This window comes from Hemiscyllium ocellatum, chromosome 13 (assembly GCF_020745735.1).
Source record: "Hemiscyllium ocellatum isolate sHemOce1 chromosome 13, sHemOce1.pat.X.cur, whole genome shotgun sequence".
NCBI classification, from domain to species: Eukaryota; Metazoa; Chordata; class Chondrichthyes; order Orectolobiformes; family Hemiscylliidae; genus Hemiscyllium; species Hemiscyllium ocellatum.
The window spans coordinates 65,310,532-65,328,049 of record NC_083413.1 but is presented as its reverse complement, the minus strand read 5'-3'; the positions used below and the strand labels follow the sequence as shown (position 1 = coordinate 65,328,049).

The 17,518-nt window shown below is 40.0% G+C and overlaps 1 protein-coding gene across 1 annotated transcript in view; it reads right to left on the bottom strand.

Annotated features, from left to right (window-relative positions):
• gigyf2 (GRB10 interacting GYF protein 2) overlaps nucleotides 1-13,401 on the bottom strand; it is a 220,117-nt gene extending 206,716 nt beyond the window's left edge. Inside the window, exon 1 of the mRNA XM_060834883.1 lies at nucleotides 13,314-13,401. The gene's annotated coding sequence lies outside the window, so the exon portion shown is untranslated. The remainder of the gene's footprint in view (nucleotides 1-13,313) is intronic.
• Nucleotides 13,402-17,518: the final 4,117 nt, after the last annotated feature.

Genomic DNA, 17,518 nt, shown 5'->3' with positions numbered 1-17,518 from the left:
ATGTTACAGTAGGAGACTATTTAGCCCATCATATCTCTACTGACTCTCCAAATGAGCACAAATTTCCTTTTCCTCTTTTCCACATAGCTTGCACATTATTCCTTCCGAAATCATCATCTAATGCCTTCCTGAATTGTGCCTGCCTCCAATACACATCCAGGTAGTGCACTTAGTGCTACTGAGACAATATTTGTCTCAAATCACATTTGCCTTTTTGCAAATCACTAAATTTGTGTCCTAATATTCTTGATCCTTTTACAAGAACAGTTTCTGCCGACTTATTCCTCGCGATTTTAAAAATGTGCATCAGATTCGCTCTTTAAGAACATTCCAAATGGCTTCAATCAGTCCTCATAACCGAAGTTGCTTAAATCACATTTATGAATCTTTTCTGCACTCTTCAATGCATTCATATGATTGAGTGAAGTGTCCAGAACAGTATACATACCCTCACTGAGGTCTAACAAATGTTGTATACAAATTAAACATCATCTCCTTGCTCTTTAAATACCTTCTTGAAATCCACATACACCAAATCATCAGCATTATTCTCATTAACTCTTTCTGTTCCCTCTTCAAAAAAAACATGAAGATCGGAAAATACAATCTTTCTCTTTAGAAATCTATGCTGGCTAAAGAACATAACTGGTGAATTAGAAGACTGACATCAAATTACAGTTTGCTCAGGATTTGAACCCGGAATCTCGAACAGTCTCATTCACTAAAAATATCTACGAATTTCAGGGCTACATAATCAACCTGTTCAGACATGTTATGAAGCAGAGACTTGAAATAAAGTGTTACAGTGAAAACGTGTATTAGGTATGAACAGGTGGAGAAAGTGTTAAGTTTAGGGTTGCGTGACAAAGGCCCAACTAGCAAGACTTTGACCAGATAAGAACTTGCAGTAAACAATGAGGTGCTGGAGGCAAAGGTAGTGGATTAACGAGGTGAACATCATCTAATGCCAGATGGCTTAATCTTTACTGTTGATGCTTGCTGATTGTAATGGACACCCAAATGGACTTGCAGATGTTGCCCTATTTGGATGCTGCTCCCTATAAGTGACTATATAATTCCTTAAGAATCTGCTATTTGAGAGAACACTGAGAATCGATCGCGCTCTCTCCAGGGCTCAGAATAACGACAAAGGTGGTAGACCATACTGTGCCTCTGTTTGCTTTGACTGATATAGAATTGGGACGACAATGGCCCACTATTGAGGGACACTGCTACAGCACTTTACAGCCCTGTAAAACATTAGCTTGAGTTTTCTGGATTATTAGTCCAGTGACATTACTCCTATATCAACATATCCCCAAAATGCCATGTTTATTTACACTTTGACGGTAACACCTCGAAGCTTTCAATCCTTGCGATAAATTTTTTGACTCAACCAGTTCAGTCATGTTACAATTCCTAGCACAAATGGGAGTTCAACCATCAGAGCCAGTGGTGTCGCCCCATTCTCCCCCGCCCCCTTCCCTTCAGTTGAAGCAAAACGCTCAGTATAATTTTACCTTCATCTTTATTCCATCCAATCAATAGGAATGTTGCCTTATCTGGATTCTCCTCCTTGTAAGAGGCTATATAATTCATTAAGAAACTACTAATCCAGAGAAGACCAAGAACTCATGTCTCTGTGCACATGGGCGGCCATTCTCTCACCCTCCAGCGCCCGAAATAAAGACGAAGGAGGAAAAACTATTCTGTTTTGCTTTGATTCGGGGGGGCGGTTGGAGACACAGGACGGGACGGGACAGGATGGCACAGATGCTGGAGATCAGAGTTGAAAAAAGTATGGTGCTGGAAAAGTGCAGCTGGTCAGGCAGCATCCAAGGAGCAGGAACGTCAACGTTTTGAGCATGAGCTCTTCACACTTTTCGACTAAAGAGTTAATCTTTAAGATGAGGAGAATGACTGTCCTTGAAATCAATGTCATGTTTGACAGTGTGGTAATGTAGAACAAAACTGGAATCAATGATAATTAGGGGAAAATGTTGCAGCCACACTTAGCACAATAGAAGATGTCTGCAGTTGTTGGAGAACAGTTAAATCAGCCTCAAAACATCACTACCCAAGTTCATCAGAGACTACCTTCAGCTGCTTTATTGATATCCCCTCCATCAAAAAGGTCAGAAGTGCAGATTTTCATTCATGTGCAATGTTCAGCCCAATTTAGGACACCTCCGATACTGAAGCAATCCATATCTATAAGCAGCAAGATCTGGACAACACCTTTGAGCTGAAGCACCAAGAAATGTTTGTGCCATACAAATACCAAGATCAGGAAGATGGTATCTAACCAATGCCATTTGACCTTGAATAGCATTACCATTGTTGAATCTCCCATTATCAATATTTTGGGGGTTACCATTAAACAGACCTTTACAGGAACAGCCATATAAATACTCTGTTCAAGAGCAGATCAAAGAGTAGAAAATCGGCAATGAGAAATTACTTCTGGTTTTTCTTCCAATTCAAACATTTTTCTGCTTTTTGGTTTCCTTCCCAAGGATTGATTTGTTGAGAAGATTTGAGAAGGGTTTAGTTATTGTGGACCTGAAGATTCTTGTGATTATCTGCAATCTGAAAGGGAGATTTCATGGAATCAATTCCTGACTTTAACCCTGCTCCCTTTGTATCTGCATTTCGTAAGGAGAATTGCCATGTTTAACTTTTATTTTTCTGCTTTATACCAATATTCCGTACTGAGGTACTTTTGAACCTAAGATGGTGCTGTAAGTGGCAAGTTGTAAACTTTTCGCTGTACTCAAGTGAGTACGTATGACAATAAACCCAATTCAATTCAATTCATTTGTACAGTCCCCAATGCTCAATAGCAAAAGGTGTGAACTGCTGTAAAGGTACACTGCAGAAATTTACCAAAACTCCTCAACAGCACCTTCTAAACTCGCGACCTCTACGTCTAGAAAGATGGCACAACCATCTTGAAGGTTCTGGTCTTCTTATCGGAAAGATGCTGTGAAACTTGAAAGGACTCAGAAAAGATTTACAAGGATGTTGACAGGGTTGAAGGATTTGCCAGGGTAGGGAGAGTTTGACCAGGCCTGGGCAGTTTTCTCTGGGGCGTCGGAGGCTGTGGGGTGACCTTATAGAGGTTTATAAAATCATGAAGGGCATGGATTGTGTCAAAAGACAAAGTCTCTTCCCTGGGTTGGGGAGTCCAGAACTAGAGGGTATAGGTTTAGGGTGAGAGGGGAAAGATAGAAGACAGACCTAAGGGGCAACTTTTTCACGCAGGAGGTGGTATGTGTATGGAATGAGCTGCCAGAGGATGTGGTGGAGACTGGTACAATTGCAACATTTAAGAGGCATTTGGATGGGTATATGAATAGGAAGGGTTTGGAGGGATATGGGCCCGGTGCTGGCAGGTGGGACTAGATTGGTTTGGGATATCTGATGGGCATGGACAGGTTGGACCGAAGGGTCTGTTTCCATGCTGTACATCTCTATGACTCTATAACAAGTGCACTCTGAACAAGAACACTGTTTATACTGGAGTATGTAGATTGCAGATGTTCCATTCATCACAGAAAGGCCAAAATGCAAACACATTAAAAAAATCATTTTCTGTAATCTAAATACAAACCATCGGCAAAGCAGCCACATCTGACATATTTATGACCCTTTTTGAACAATGGTGTGAACATTTGCAATGTTCCAGTTCTCTGGCATTCCTTAATACTTAATTATTATTGTCAGTGCCCCTGCAATTTTCACCGCCCTTTTCCTCGACCTTGTCAGATGCATCCCACCCTTTGCTGATGGCCTATCATGCACATACACCTGGTGATACACATTTTAATTTTCAATATAAAACTTTACCAAGGAAGATGCTTTCAAAGTAATACAAAACAATCACTTTAGCACCTCAGACATGTCTGATGCTTCTGTATGCAGATCCCTTCTTCATCCCAAAGCAACCCACTCCTATTTTCCTTTTCATATTTATTTGCTGATGGAGGACTTTTAGAACCTTCTTTCCATGAATCTTCAGTTCCTTCTAATGTTTTTCTATTTCCTTTTCACTGCCCCACTGAATTTTCAATATTCAGCCTAGGTCTGACTTGTATTATCAATCTGATATGTATAGTATACCCCTTTTACAATTTTGTTTTATTCTCAGTGTCGTCAACAACCATGGAGACTGGGATTTTGGTCTCCCAACCTTTTCCTCCTCGTGGTAGGTATTTCAACTGAAACTGAATCATTTATTCAAACAGTCCACTGTTCTGTTACAGTTTTGCTTGCTGTTAATTCCAAATTGCCCAGGACAACTCAAGTCTCAACTCTCCTGCAGTTAAATACTTTAGTCAATTTCTCCTTGTCTTTTTCAACAGAAAATCTAAATAATACAAAGTACCATAACTGTTCCCTAAAAGGTTCCCCTTCCAGTTAACCCTGTACATTTCCCAGACCAGATCAGGCAGTGCCTCTTCCCTCATTGAGATGGAAATGTATAGAAAAATACTTAATCAAGTTCAGAAATCAGACAGTTCATAATTTTTTGCATTACATCTGAATCGAAGATGAGTGTCAGGCCATATACCATACCATTATTAAGACTATCTGCTTCCATTTCCATCATATCACCTGATTTTGCCCCTTATCAATTTGTCTGCTAAATCACTTATTCCTGCCTTTATTACCTCAAAAATTCAATATTACAATGTACTCCTGGCTGATCTCCTATATTCTATCTCCGTAAACGTGGGGAAGAGAGTTTTGGATGACTTCATGTTCTAACTTGCATTAAATCCTGCTCACTGATCTACATCAGCTGCTGGTCAAGCAAGTTTTGACCTCCAACTTCTCATCGTTTTCAAACTTCTCCACCATGGCCTTGTCTCACCTCTTGCAGACTTACAAGATTGGAAAGTATTGGTGCTCGTCTGATTCTGGTCTCTGGAATGTCACTAATTTAATCATTATACTATTAGTGACAGTGACTTCAGTTGTCTGAACCCAGGTTTTAGAGTTTGCTCCCTACACCCCATTCTCCACTTAACATGTTCCTTAAAATATACCTCTTAGACTTTTTGAAATCTATTCTGTTATCCCCTTACTTAGCATTGAATTATTTTCATGAATTAATATTTGAAGGATCAGTTTAGGTAAAAAAGAATTTACTATTGAAATAACATTAATCTAAATAATTGCTTATTTATGAGAAGTAACCCAGTATAAAGTTATATTGAACACTAGAAGCTCTGGCAAAAGTACATCATGAGTTGTGTGCAATTACAAATTAATAACATTTATATAATAACAAGCAGTGATCTCTACCAGGTAAAAACAATGGCTGCAGATGCTGGAAACCAGATTCTGGATTAGCCCTCATCAGGAATACAGGTCCTTCAGGCATTTTGCCTGTATTCCTGATGAAGGGCTTTTGCCCAAAACGTCGATTTTCCTGCTCCTTGGATGCTGTCTGAACTGCTGTGCTTTTCCAGCACCACTCTAATCCAGAATCTAGTTTCTAGCATCTGCAGTCATTGTTTTTAACCTAGTGATCTCTACCAGTATACCCAACTGCTATAAAGTCATCTATCATCAGACATAACTTGTGTAATATTAAATAAAAAGTTGCCTATGGTTACTTAATTTACAGATTAATTTGAAACAGTGCACTTCAAAAGATAAAAGCTCAGAAGTGCATGAAAAATCTAGCCACAAGTGACAATAATGTTGAAACCCAAGATCATGCCACTTGCACCACATTTCAATTAACATTTCTATGGAAACCAACATAAAACACAATCAAGTATAAACAAGAACACTCTAAAGTACATCACTAAACCATAGTTGAAGGGTAGGTTTTCAAGAAGGTTTATTTAAAAAGCAAAGGGGACAGAACAATGAAGATTTTTTTTTAAAGTCTTGCATTTATTCATAAAGTGTTTTTCACACTCAAGTCTGAAAAGCACCTTATAGAAAGGAATCTTGATTGTCCAAACATTACCTATCTGAATTTCGGATTATCCGTACAAAACTGCAAGGTCCCAATGCTTGGGTAAACTGTATTATCCGGCATTAAATTATCCATACAAAATACTCCCCGGCTGTATCATTCTGATAATCGAGTTTCTTCTGTTACGAGTTAACTAATTGTGAAGTGCAGATATTACTGTACTCTGGGAAATGCAGAGGCCATTTAGAACATAAGAAAATCCCACAAACAATAATGCAATGACCAGATAATCTGTTGCTTGAGGCGATGATTTAGAGATAAATGTTGGCCATGGTCAGGGTTAACACCCTGCTCTTCTTCAAAATAGTGCCATGACCTCTTACATCATTCAAGTAGATGAGCTGTAGTTTGACCTCTCATCTGAAATACAGGATCTCCAATTATACAGCACTCCCTTAGTACTGCACTTAGGAATATCAGTCTTAATCTTTGTGCAAAAGTCCTGGAGCCATGAACCTAGAATCTCCCAATTCAGAGATGAATGCACCACCAACTGAGTCATGGCTGACAGATGAAGTTGAATATGATGTGGCCTGGATGACTGAAGCAGTGGTGACCAAAACTTAGGGACAGAGGATAAGAACAACCCGATAAGTGAAGACGTCTGATTCCATAAAGATATAGAAAAAGAACAGGAGATTAGCATTAGATAACTATATTCATTTTAAATATCCAATGCATACACAATAAGCCAAATGGCCTCTTTCTGCACTGCAAAACATTGCGATATGTAGGGCTAATGAGGAGTAACAGAAATGGAGAGTCAAGAACATGAAGGAATAAGCATGGAAATAAAAATTTAAATGTTAAATTGAAGCAAATCAACAAAAAAATGTAGGTCAGACAAGACAAAGGTGATTCATTGGTAGAGTGGAGAATGGGCTGGTCAACTTTGAACTAGAAATGAATTTAGAGGTGACAAATAGTCCAGGGGAACAGCTTGGGGAATAGACTAAAAGGAAATGGATACCATCTTTTGAAAGATTAGGTGCAGAAAACTGTGCCTAATCTAGTACTTTGTGCTGTATATAGGCAATGCAGTGATAGCAGAAAGATACAGCTTGGCGTCAGATGCATTTGTTTTGAAGAGGTTGACATAGCTGTAATGGTATAGTGATAACATCTTTAGAGGAGTCAAAAGATGAGGAGAGAGAAGCCATTACCATAAACTATGTGCGCGCAGACAAAAATTCCATTCATACACCACTTTTGCATGATGCAAAAATGTATTCAGCTGTTTCTCAGTTTTTATTTCTTGTCTGTTCCTAACACCATGTCAAAGGAGGAGACATTAAGACATGGTCAAAAGGTCTGTTCAAGTGTTAGGTTTTGAGGAACACCCTGATGAAAAAAATGCTGGTAACGAAATTCATGTTCTTAAACTTCTTGTCCATCACCTTCATGATTAGCTCCAACAATAAGTGCAATAATTCATGACTGTTGTGACAAGCAATTAAGTCCAAATTCTCAATGTCTCTACAAGTTTCTTTCACTACTTCACTGGATCTCAACTTACCCAGCTCTGAACTCTTCTCTGTCCCCATTTTTCCTAAATACCCACAACTCATTTCATTGATGAAACCCACTTTCTCGCATTGCGACTTCAGTAACACTGAGCTGCTTATTTATTTTCACACAATTTAGACATCACAGACAAAGCCAGCATTTGTTGCTCTATCCCTACTTGCCTGAGGAGATCATAGATAAATCTGTGGGGGCGTGAGGAGCAAGTTGCGAAGGAATTGGAAGCAATGCAAACGATGCTCTGACTACAATAAAATAGGCATAACAAGGTGCATGTTATCTCATCCAACTAGCCAGCAGCTGAGACATAATAGAGCACTACAGCATAGACAACGGTCAAAGACTGCAGATGGATCAAAACCAGATTCTCACTTCTGATATTGTAATCATGAGTGTCATGGATAGAGTGAGAATATAGGTTTAAGGTGAAAGGAGAAAAATTTAAAACTGGAACTGAGTCGTCATGTTTTTATACAAAAGGTGGTGTGTGCACAGAATGAACTGCCAAAGTAATGAAAGCAGGTTGAATTACAACACTTCTACCTCAGAAGTTCAGCTACCAAATCCACACATTTGCTAATTCATGAGTTGGTTATTTCAATATACTTGATTGACTAGTCACATTCAAGCATCTGTAAATGTGAAATAGAAAGCTTCATTGCCTGCATCCATATATTCACTAAATCTGGTACTGATCTACATTGACCACTAATTCTGGCCTCTTGAGCACTACCATCATAATTGTTCAATCACTGCATAAGGTCCGAAACTCAGGAATTTTCTCTTTACCTTTTAGGTCAGAACAATTGTCCACATCATCAGGGAAGCATTTAACAGTATGGCATCAAGATGTTCAGTAAAACTGAAGTTATTGGAAATCGAGGGGAATACCCCACTTGTTATGTCCCAGCACAAAGGAAGATTATTGTGGTATCTGGAAGCCATATACCTGTATCAAGACATTTCCTACTGTGGCAATCAGGATGGGGCTCAAAGCCCAACCATCTTCAGTTGTTTTACTAATTTTCTCTCCATCATTTGGTCAGAAGTGGGGATGTTTGCTGATGATTGCAGTGCTCAATACTATTTATGACTCCTCAGATACTGAAGGAATCCACTCCCGCATTCAATAAAACCCAGGCAGCATACAGGCATGAGCTAATCAGTTACAAGTAACATTTATTTTGTAGGTGTTGAGAAAATACCTGCTCTAATAACAATTATCTTATGACATTTACCAGAATTCCAGACCACGAACATTCTGGAAGTTACCACTGACTTTAAATGGACTAGCCATATTAAAACTACTGTTTCAAAAATAAGATTCCAAACTAATGACCTCTACCAGCTAGATGAACAAACCATTGGGAACATTTGTAGGCTCCCAAAGTCACACATGATCCAGAGTTGGAGGTATATTATCCTCCTTCATTGCTGCTGGGTCAAATTCCTGGACTCACCTGAACAGTACTATGACATACCTAGTGGTTCAAGGTAGAACCTCACCACCATCTTCTCAAAGGATACTAGAGATTGGCATCAAATGCTGGCTTGATGGGGGTCACCCTAACCCCAAGAATGAATAGTTCAAAAATGAGTAACATAATTAATTCAAGCCCATACCCGGAGAAGGCTGCATATAGTTCAAGGGTAGATTTAAATTTATATTCTCCAAGAGTAAACATAATGAATGCCAGTGTTGCCTGAAGTGAAGACCAGGTAAAAGATTCAGCCAAGAAACCCAGCTGCAGCAACAAGTGCAAGAATCTCATGGACATTTCTTAATCACGAAAAGCGAGATGATCTGGTCTGTGTCGCTCCCACTTCTCTGAGCTCAACACCCCTCAAAAGATCGTCACTGCCCTATCCGAGCCCTAACTTTAACTTTCTTTCTACTCTAGCTTGTCTTCAATTCTGATTTCTTAGAATGCTAATACATAAGATTCACCCATGTATCTTTAAGTATTTGCAAACGGATGACCAAAGACCTTTTCTTGGATTCCTGATTAGCTGGTTTTGTTAACTGCTCCCTCTCCTCAGGTTTTACATTCCCCAATACGCCCCCATCCCACTTGCCAAAACTTCAAATTCACCATCAATTCATTCTTCAAAAAGTTCACCCTTTCTAATGTGGCAAAATATACACATTCATCAAATTTCCCTTTGTTGTCAAAAGAATCTACTAACTCCAGGGTCATCTCACAATTCCTTGATTAATCCTTCCAATCAGGTTTCTGGCCTGACCACTGTACTCAAATGACCCTCAACATCACAATCTTTGTTACTATGCCAGTAGAAAGCCTTACCCCACTAATTGCCCCAACTATATTAGGTTCAATTTCACTAAATACATAAACCAGAGTGGGAAGATCAATGGGAAAGAACATTCCGCAAATACAAAGAACGGCTAAGTATAGGAATCAGCAGCATAATTACCAAAAACTGATCAAAACTGTGATTTGGAAAGAATTGTTACACAGAGCTGAAATATAAAATTGACAAAAGTAGATAGTGGAACATTGAGAGATATGGTTTTGGATAAGAATGCAGTGGTTCAGATGGAGACACAGCAGTGAAGACATTCTCAATGGAGGAAAAAGGTAAGATACTGGACATCAAGAAAAATGCAACAAGGTTGAACTAGTCATATGTTGAGGCATGAGAACTTGGAACAGGATAACTGAACATTTGAAGGATGCACATCAAGTAAAAACAAAATAATGGCAGATAATATAATACTGAAAATGGAAGACTCCAACAAAAACTAAATGAACAAAATGCAAAACCACAGCATTGGAAAAATTACTAGAGGACCTGCCCTTAGTGAGCTGCTTACTACTTACAACATACCTATTTGGCCAAGCTTTCATCATCTGACCCTAATATTGCTTTATGAACCTCCAGATGAAATTGTGATTTATAAACACACCAGTAAACATTGAGATGTTTTATTACATAAATGCCATAAAAACACAAACTGCTTTCAAAATAAGTAAAAAGCAGATGGATACAGATAGACCTCAAAAGGAACAGTAAATGAAGTGACTATCAAGAAAAGTATGAAGTTATTAGTTATAATTAAGGCAGCTTATTTATACATCATGCACTTATATTACCAGTGGCAACATATCACACAGATGTAGAAATAGCAATGGGAAACAAAAGCCTTTTTATTATGGTTGATTTCTTTTGAACTTGTTGGCAGCAAAAGCATGGTGCTTTGCTGAATTGGTTTAGCTCAATTGGCTGGATCATTGGTTTACTGAGTGTGATGTCAACAGCACGGGTTCAATTCCCATCACTGGTTTGAGGTTGCCACAAAGGGGTCTCCATCTCAACCTCTTCCCTCGCCTGAGGTTTGGTGTCCACTAATGTAACCTTGTTGGCCACCAGGTTAAAGCACCACCAGTCGCTTCTCCCTCTAATGAGAGAGCAGCCTCTGTAAGACTATTGCGACACAACGAGAGAACAGTGACTAAATGTGCAGCAGTAAAAAGTTTTAAAATGTGCCATCCCTCCATACTGAATGCAAGGCCTTCAATTAGATATGAAACATTTTAATTAAACTTGGAGCTTAAAAGTAGATACAAGTGCTCCAAATGTTATTTCTATAAAAAGTGAAACTTATTTCAAATCTTTCACAACTTAAGATTTAATTTTGCTGCTCAAATTAGATTTATTATGAGCAGTATAATTTAAAACTTAAGACTTGCCTACGAACAAAAAAAATCCAATATTTAAACTTGAGCAAGCACTCAGGAAGTAGAAATTTTCCAAGTATAAAGGACTTCAATTGGGTGATGTTAGGGAAACTGTGACTGTACTTAAAAACAGCAAAGATTTGAAGAAGATGCCTCCAATGTTATTTCACAGATGCAACACTATGCCCAAAAAGCAACTCATCAGGTACAACATACTTCATAACGTTCTAAGGTGGTGATGAAGCACTGTGCAAATGTCATTCTTTTTCTTAAAAAAAATTTACAAGGACGTATACAGACGCTCCAAATTTGCTCATTACATGTTTTAGAGGTATAAAAGGGAGCCTCGGAGAATGTATTCAGCACCTAGTCTCTGAAACTGGACAATTCTATTCCAGTAACATCATGAATCAACTTTGCTGCTCACCACCCCATTCAGAATTTCAAATAAAACTTCTGCAAAGAGTGAGGTACTGTAAGGACTTCTTAGGCTGCCTTCAGGAAAACAAAGATCAGTAACATGAAATTGCAACACATCAGTAAAATAACCTGGTTTTAAAAAAGTTCTCCTTTATCAAGTTTTATGCAAAACGTTGCATCATTTTTAACCAATATGTTGCAGTAGCAGGGAGAAATGGATTTGATTAATTTAGAAAAAAATCTAAGAATAGAGAAACAAACTTTCAAAATTGTAGTCTCAAGGTAACTACTCTCCAATTATTTTTGAAGTAACTTGAAAGAACTGCCAATAAATCTGATGATAACTTTATTGCAGTAAATGTTTAAATTACAATGCTCTACATATTGAGACAAGCATGACTGCAAAAGTATGCACTTGTAACACCTCAAATAAATCAAACGGCTTTGCAACTGAAAGCAAATGAACTGTTTAATGCGTGATGTTTTTCCCTGTATACAGAAATTGTGCTATAAATCAGATACTTCAAAACATCCAAAATGCAGACAGCAAAGACCTACATAACTAACTTCATACATTACTGTCAGAAGGAAAAATAACATACCAAAAGACAATGTCACACACTAAACCAAGAACCTGAAATAAACGATTTTAACCAACATGCAGAAGTGGTTTAAACAAGCACCTTGGAATTGCTATTACATCAGTGCAGACACTAATCTGATGACTGGTAACAATTGTGACATCATGGCAAATCAAAACGTTTAACACAAAAATATGACGGTCATCATATTACTACATAAGTGCAAACTAGATCTGGAGCATTGCGTTGAATTCAACATTCAATAAGTGAAACAGAATACATTTGACATCAAGAAATCAGACTTCAAAAACAAGAATGCCATTTCTCCATGTTCCATATGGATATTAAAGCCGTACGAAAAGTCTAATGTTTTAAAAACATCGATAAGTGAATCGGTGTTCCCACACGACAGCAAGTCACCGTCGTTTCAAGTACATTCAGAATTTAAAAAGATAGAAAGGTCATTCTTAAAATCCGCACTTTCACTGCTGCAGGTGTGAATACCTTAAGGAAAACTTCCCTAACAGTTAACATGGTCAGCCCTGATCGTTGCTGTAATCCAGAGGGCGGCAGAAGCTTAACCCAGGCAGGGGCTGCACCTTCGTGATTACGAAGAAGGTGGTAGGTAGAGAGAGAGAGACAGACAGAGCTGCATCACCAAAACAGTCTGGCAGCCCCAAACACCTACCCTTCCTAAAGCCTGCTTCAAGAGGCCGCTGATTGACTAGCTCTGAATGGGGGGGGGAAGAGAGAGAGAGACAGAGGAGGAAGAGGGAGGAGGAAATAAAACAGCTTGCCGAGGGAAGTGAAGCTGTTTGATGTGGCTGGCCTTGAGAAAGAGGGCGAGCTCAGCAGCCGGGGCCATGTGCCTGTGTCCTCTCCCCTCCGGCACGGCCTGTGACCGGCTCGAGAGTACAGGGGCCGGCCGCCTGCCTGCCTCGCCTGGCCGAGCCGAGGAGGAGGAGGAGGGGGGGGGTGAATAGAGAATGAGAGATCGGGTCCCTAATCCGGGACCACAGTCCGCGAACCCCCCTTCTTCCCACTGCCCCCCCACCCACAGGCTGTCCGGGCGGTTGGTGCTCACTCCCTTACCTGCACGGATCGCGAACAGGGAAGGTTTTTCTCGCCGTCTCACTCGCAGCGTTCCTACTCTCCTCGGTGACAAGATGGCGGAATAATAGGCGTCACGTGACCCGGGCACCAGCTCCACGTTCCCGGATGCACGGCACCCGCGGCGTGCCCTTCTGCGCGTGCGCCCAGGCGGCACCCCCTCCAACAACCAGCGATGGCTACGTTTCATTCATCATTTGGAGATGCTGGTGTTGGACTGGGGTGTACAAAGTTAAGAGTCACACAACACCAGGTTATAGTCCAACAGGTTTGATTTGGAAGCACTAGCTTTCGGAGCGTCGCTCCTGACAATCACCTGATGAAGGAGCGTCGCTCTGAAAGCTAGTGCTTCCAATTAAACCTGTTGGACTATAACCTGGTGTTGTGTGATGTATATTTCATTCATTCATTCATCCGGGGACTCGATCACTTTGTTCGAAGGATCAATCTTTGCCTGAATGCGTCGTCCCCTTTCTTTTTTCCCTCCAAGTGTACACGCCACCTCATTGCGTTATAGTAATTTCCAAATCAAACCAAAAATCGTATTGTTTCCGTCCAAAACTAAAACACGGGGGATTTCAACCGGTGCTGGGACGTCCAGCAACAAAAACGAAAGTTGCTGGACAATACCCTGGCAGCGTCTGCGGAGAGGGCATGCGATCAAGCTGAGTTTCTCCACCAATTTCATGAAATTGCTGGACAAACTCTGGCAGCATCTGCGGAGAGAAAGCAGTGTTAGTGTTCATGCTGAGTTTCTCCAGCAATTTCTCGTATTGCTTTGCATGTCGGTAGCATCCTTTCACCTGCACTAGATAAAGAGCAAACAATTCCTTGAGCTGGGTGTTTCAATTTGGCACACCTTAACTCATGGCTCTGAAGATCAATGCTGCAGAGGCACAATCGGTTACAATCATCACACACAAAGCTGCCAAGTGACATTGTAGGTGGGTGGCATGGCTTGCTGGCAAGTGGTGATCATGGGATGGAATGGATATGTGACTGAATTAAGTTCAAGTCTCAAACACATGGCGAAAGTGAGGACTGCATGTGCTAGAGATTAGAGTTGAGAGTGTGGTACTGGAAAAGCACAGGATTCCTTTTGCCGAAAACGTCGACTCTCCTGCTCCTCGGATGGTGCCTGACCTGCTATGCTTTTCCAGCACCAACTCTCGCTTCATAAAAACATGGCCTACAGCACTTATCTGTAGACTATTAATCCAGAAACACAGGTAATGTGATGGTGACCTAGTCTGAATCTCGCTGTGGCAGCCGACAGAATTTGACTTCAATGAAAATTTGGAATTTGAAGTCTATGAAAACTGCTATTGATTGTCAGAAAAGCCCATCTGGTTCGCTGTCTTTACCTGGTCTCAGAAATTCAGAACTGATTATTCCTTCAGGGTTAGTTTATTGCAACATTAAGCATTTAAGCTCATTTTGAACCTTGTTGTTCACACTTTTTAATGTCATCAAATGTTATTGACAGTTTATTTTATGAATGGGTTGCAAATTCAGTGAATTATAGAACTGCACAATTCATGTTCACATCCCGAAGTTCTGATTGATCAGATTTATTTTTCCATTCTGTTTCAATGGCTGTGGGTGCCTTTGGCTAGTCTAACACTTATTATCCATCGCCTATTGCCCAGAGGACAATTCAGGGTCAACCACATAGCAATGAGTCTGGAGTCACATGTATGCCAGACTGCAACATGAAGTTGTTCCTTTTTCCTGACCGTGAGGCAAACAAAACTGGCATGAATTGAGGCTGCTGTGACCAACAGCAGCAGATGGTCCTGGAGTCAGACGTCTAGGTATTCAGCAGACAAAGGCAATTGCAAAGCCTGAGGATACATGCTCTTCCTGTTCATGTGAGGAGTGTGTACCCATTGCTGTACTGCCTTTTTATGCAAGGCTCAAAACCATTGTGCTGCTGAGGCCCTGCCAGCAGTGCTTCATATGGCTTCCAAAATGAATGAACCAATTACTTTGGTCATAGAGGCTGACAGCACCTTCTCTCTCTCTCTCTCTCTCTCTCTTTCCTTTAATTGTTTCGAGAAGAAAAGGTTTGCAATATCAATAAAAAGTAAATAGAGTCTTAGAGATGTACAACACGGAAACAGACCCTTTGATCCAATTTGTCCATGCCATTGAGATATCCCAACCCAATCTAGTCCCACCTGCCAGCACCCAACCCATATCCCTCCAAACCCTACCTATTCATATAACCATCCAGGTGCCTTTTAAATGTTGCAATTGTAATAGTCTCCACCATCTCCTCCGGCAGTTCATTCCATACACGTACTACCCTCGTGTGAAAAAGTTGCCCGTTGGGTCTCTTTTCCCTCTCACCCTAAACTTAATGCCCTCTAGTTCTAGATTCCCCCACCCCAGGGATTAGACTTTGTCTATTTACCTTATTCATGTGCCTCATGATTTGATAAACCTCTATAAGGTCACCCCACAGCCTCTGACGCTCCAGGGAAAACAGCCTCAACATATTCATCCTCTCCCTATAGCTCAAATCCTCCAAACCTGGCAACATCCCTGTAAATCTTTTCTGAACCCTTTTGGCAGGTGGGACTAGATTGGGATGAGATATCTGGTCGGCATGGACAAGTTGGACTGAAGGGCCTGTTTCCATGCTGTATATCTCTATGACTCTATCTTTACAATAGGAAGGAGATCAGAATTGCACACAATATTACAAAAGTTGACAAATCAATGCCCTGTAGAACTACAACATGACCTCCCAACTCCTGTACTCAATACTCTGACCAATAAAGGAAAGCATACCAAATGCCATCTTCACTATCCTATCTACTTGCGGCTCCACTTTCAAGGAGCTATGAACCTGCACTCCAAGGTCTCTGTTCAGCAACACTCCCTAGGACCTTACCATTAAGTGTATAAGTCCTGCTAAGATTTGCTTTCTCAAAATGCAGCACCTCACATTTACCTATATTAAACTCCATCTGCCACTTCTCAGCCCATTGGTCCATCTGATCAAGACCTCATTGTAATCTGAGGTAATCTTCTTCGCTGTTTTTATAAAAATATGTATTTTTTTAAACTACGTAGTTCCAGATAATTTCATTTCAAGGAAAATATCCATTTGTTTTCGAACTGAATTTTGAACAGTGATTGCAAGCTTTGAGATTGTTTTTTGAATGTTGCAGTTGGGGAAAGCCCATGGTAGAACAAGCTGCTTAGCTTGAGCATCTTGACTTTGCAACACCTTTGCTATGAAATCAGGGTAAAATTCTAATGGAAAGAGTAACTGAAAAATCTTCTCAATGATGTATCTCCTGAGCAAGCTCTGTCTGCAAAGAGCCCAGAAATAATTTTGCATGATTAGTTCCGTAAACACATATGCAAAAACATCAGATTGAGATGTCAGAAAATTCTACAATTTACTTTTCTTTGGTTTTCAAGAATGACATCATTACCCATAAAGTTATTTTAACTGAAACTTGATAAAATGAAGTTCCTCTTTTTTACGTGTGTGTGTGTGTGTGTGTGTGTGTGTGCGCGCGCGCGCGCGTACGAGCACGCGGGTGGTATGCGAGTGTGTTTTGGTATTATTTAGAGGAGTAAAGAATTCTATCTTCAAATTTCAAATTCTGCATGTTAACCAGTTCTGTCTCTTCATCGAATAGGTTTTCTTTTATACTAAATCAATGATGTTGCATTTATTAAATAATTCTAGTTGATAGATTTTTTTCATTCTAAATATAATATAGAGAAAGCATGTGATTAGCCTTATTGAGACTTAGGTAGAATGTTCTTATTTAATATTGCAAACCATGGAACAGTGGACTAAAGTGACATTGTACTCTTCCAGCCTCAGTTGTAACACAAACTGATATGTATAGACTGAATGTTTTTAGGGGTTAACACATCATCTAAGTCTACCTGACTCTGCTCTTGAATAGAGAAGATGCAAAAATTGATCTACTTTTGGGAAAGAAGGCAGGGCAAATGACTGAGGTGTAAGTGGAGGAGCACTTTGGGGCCAGCAACCATAATGCTATTTATTTTAAAATAGTGATGGAAAAGGATAGACCAGAGCTAAAAGTTTAAGTTCTCAATTGGAGAAAGGCAAATGTTGACAGCGTTAGGCAAGAACTTTCAAAAGCTGATGTTAGCAAGCGAAGGGACGGATGCAAAATGAGAAGCCTTCAGAA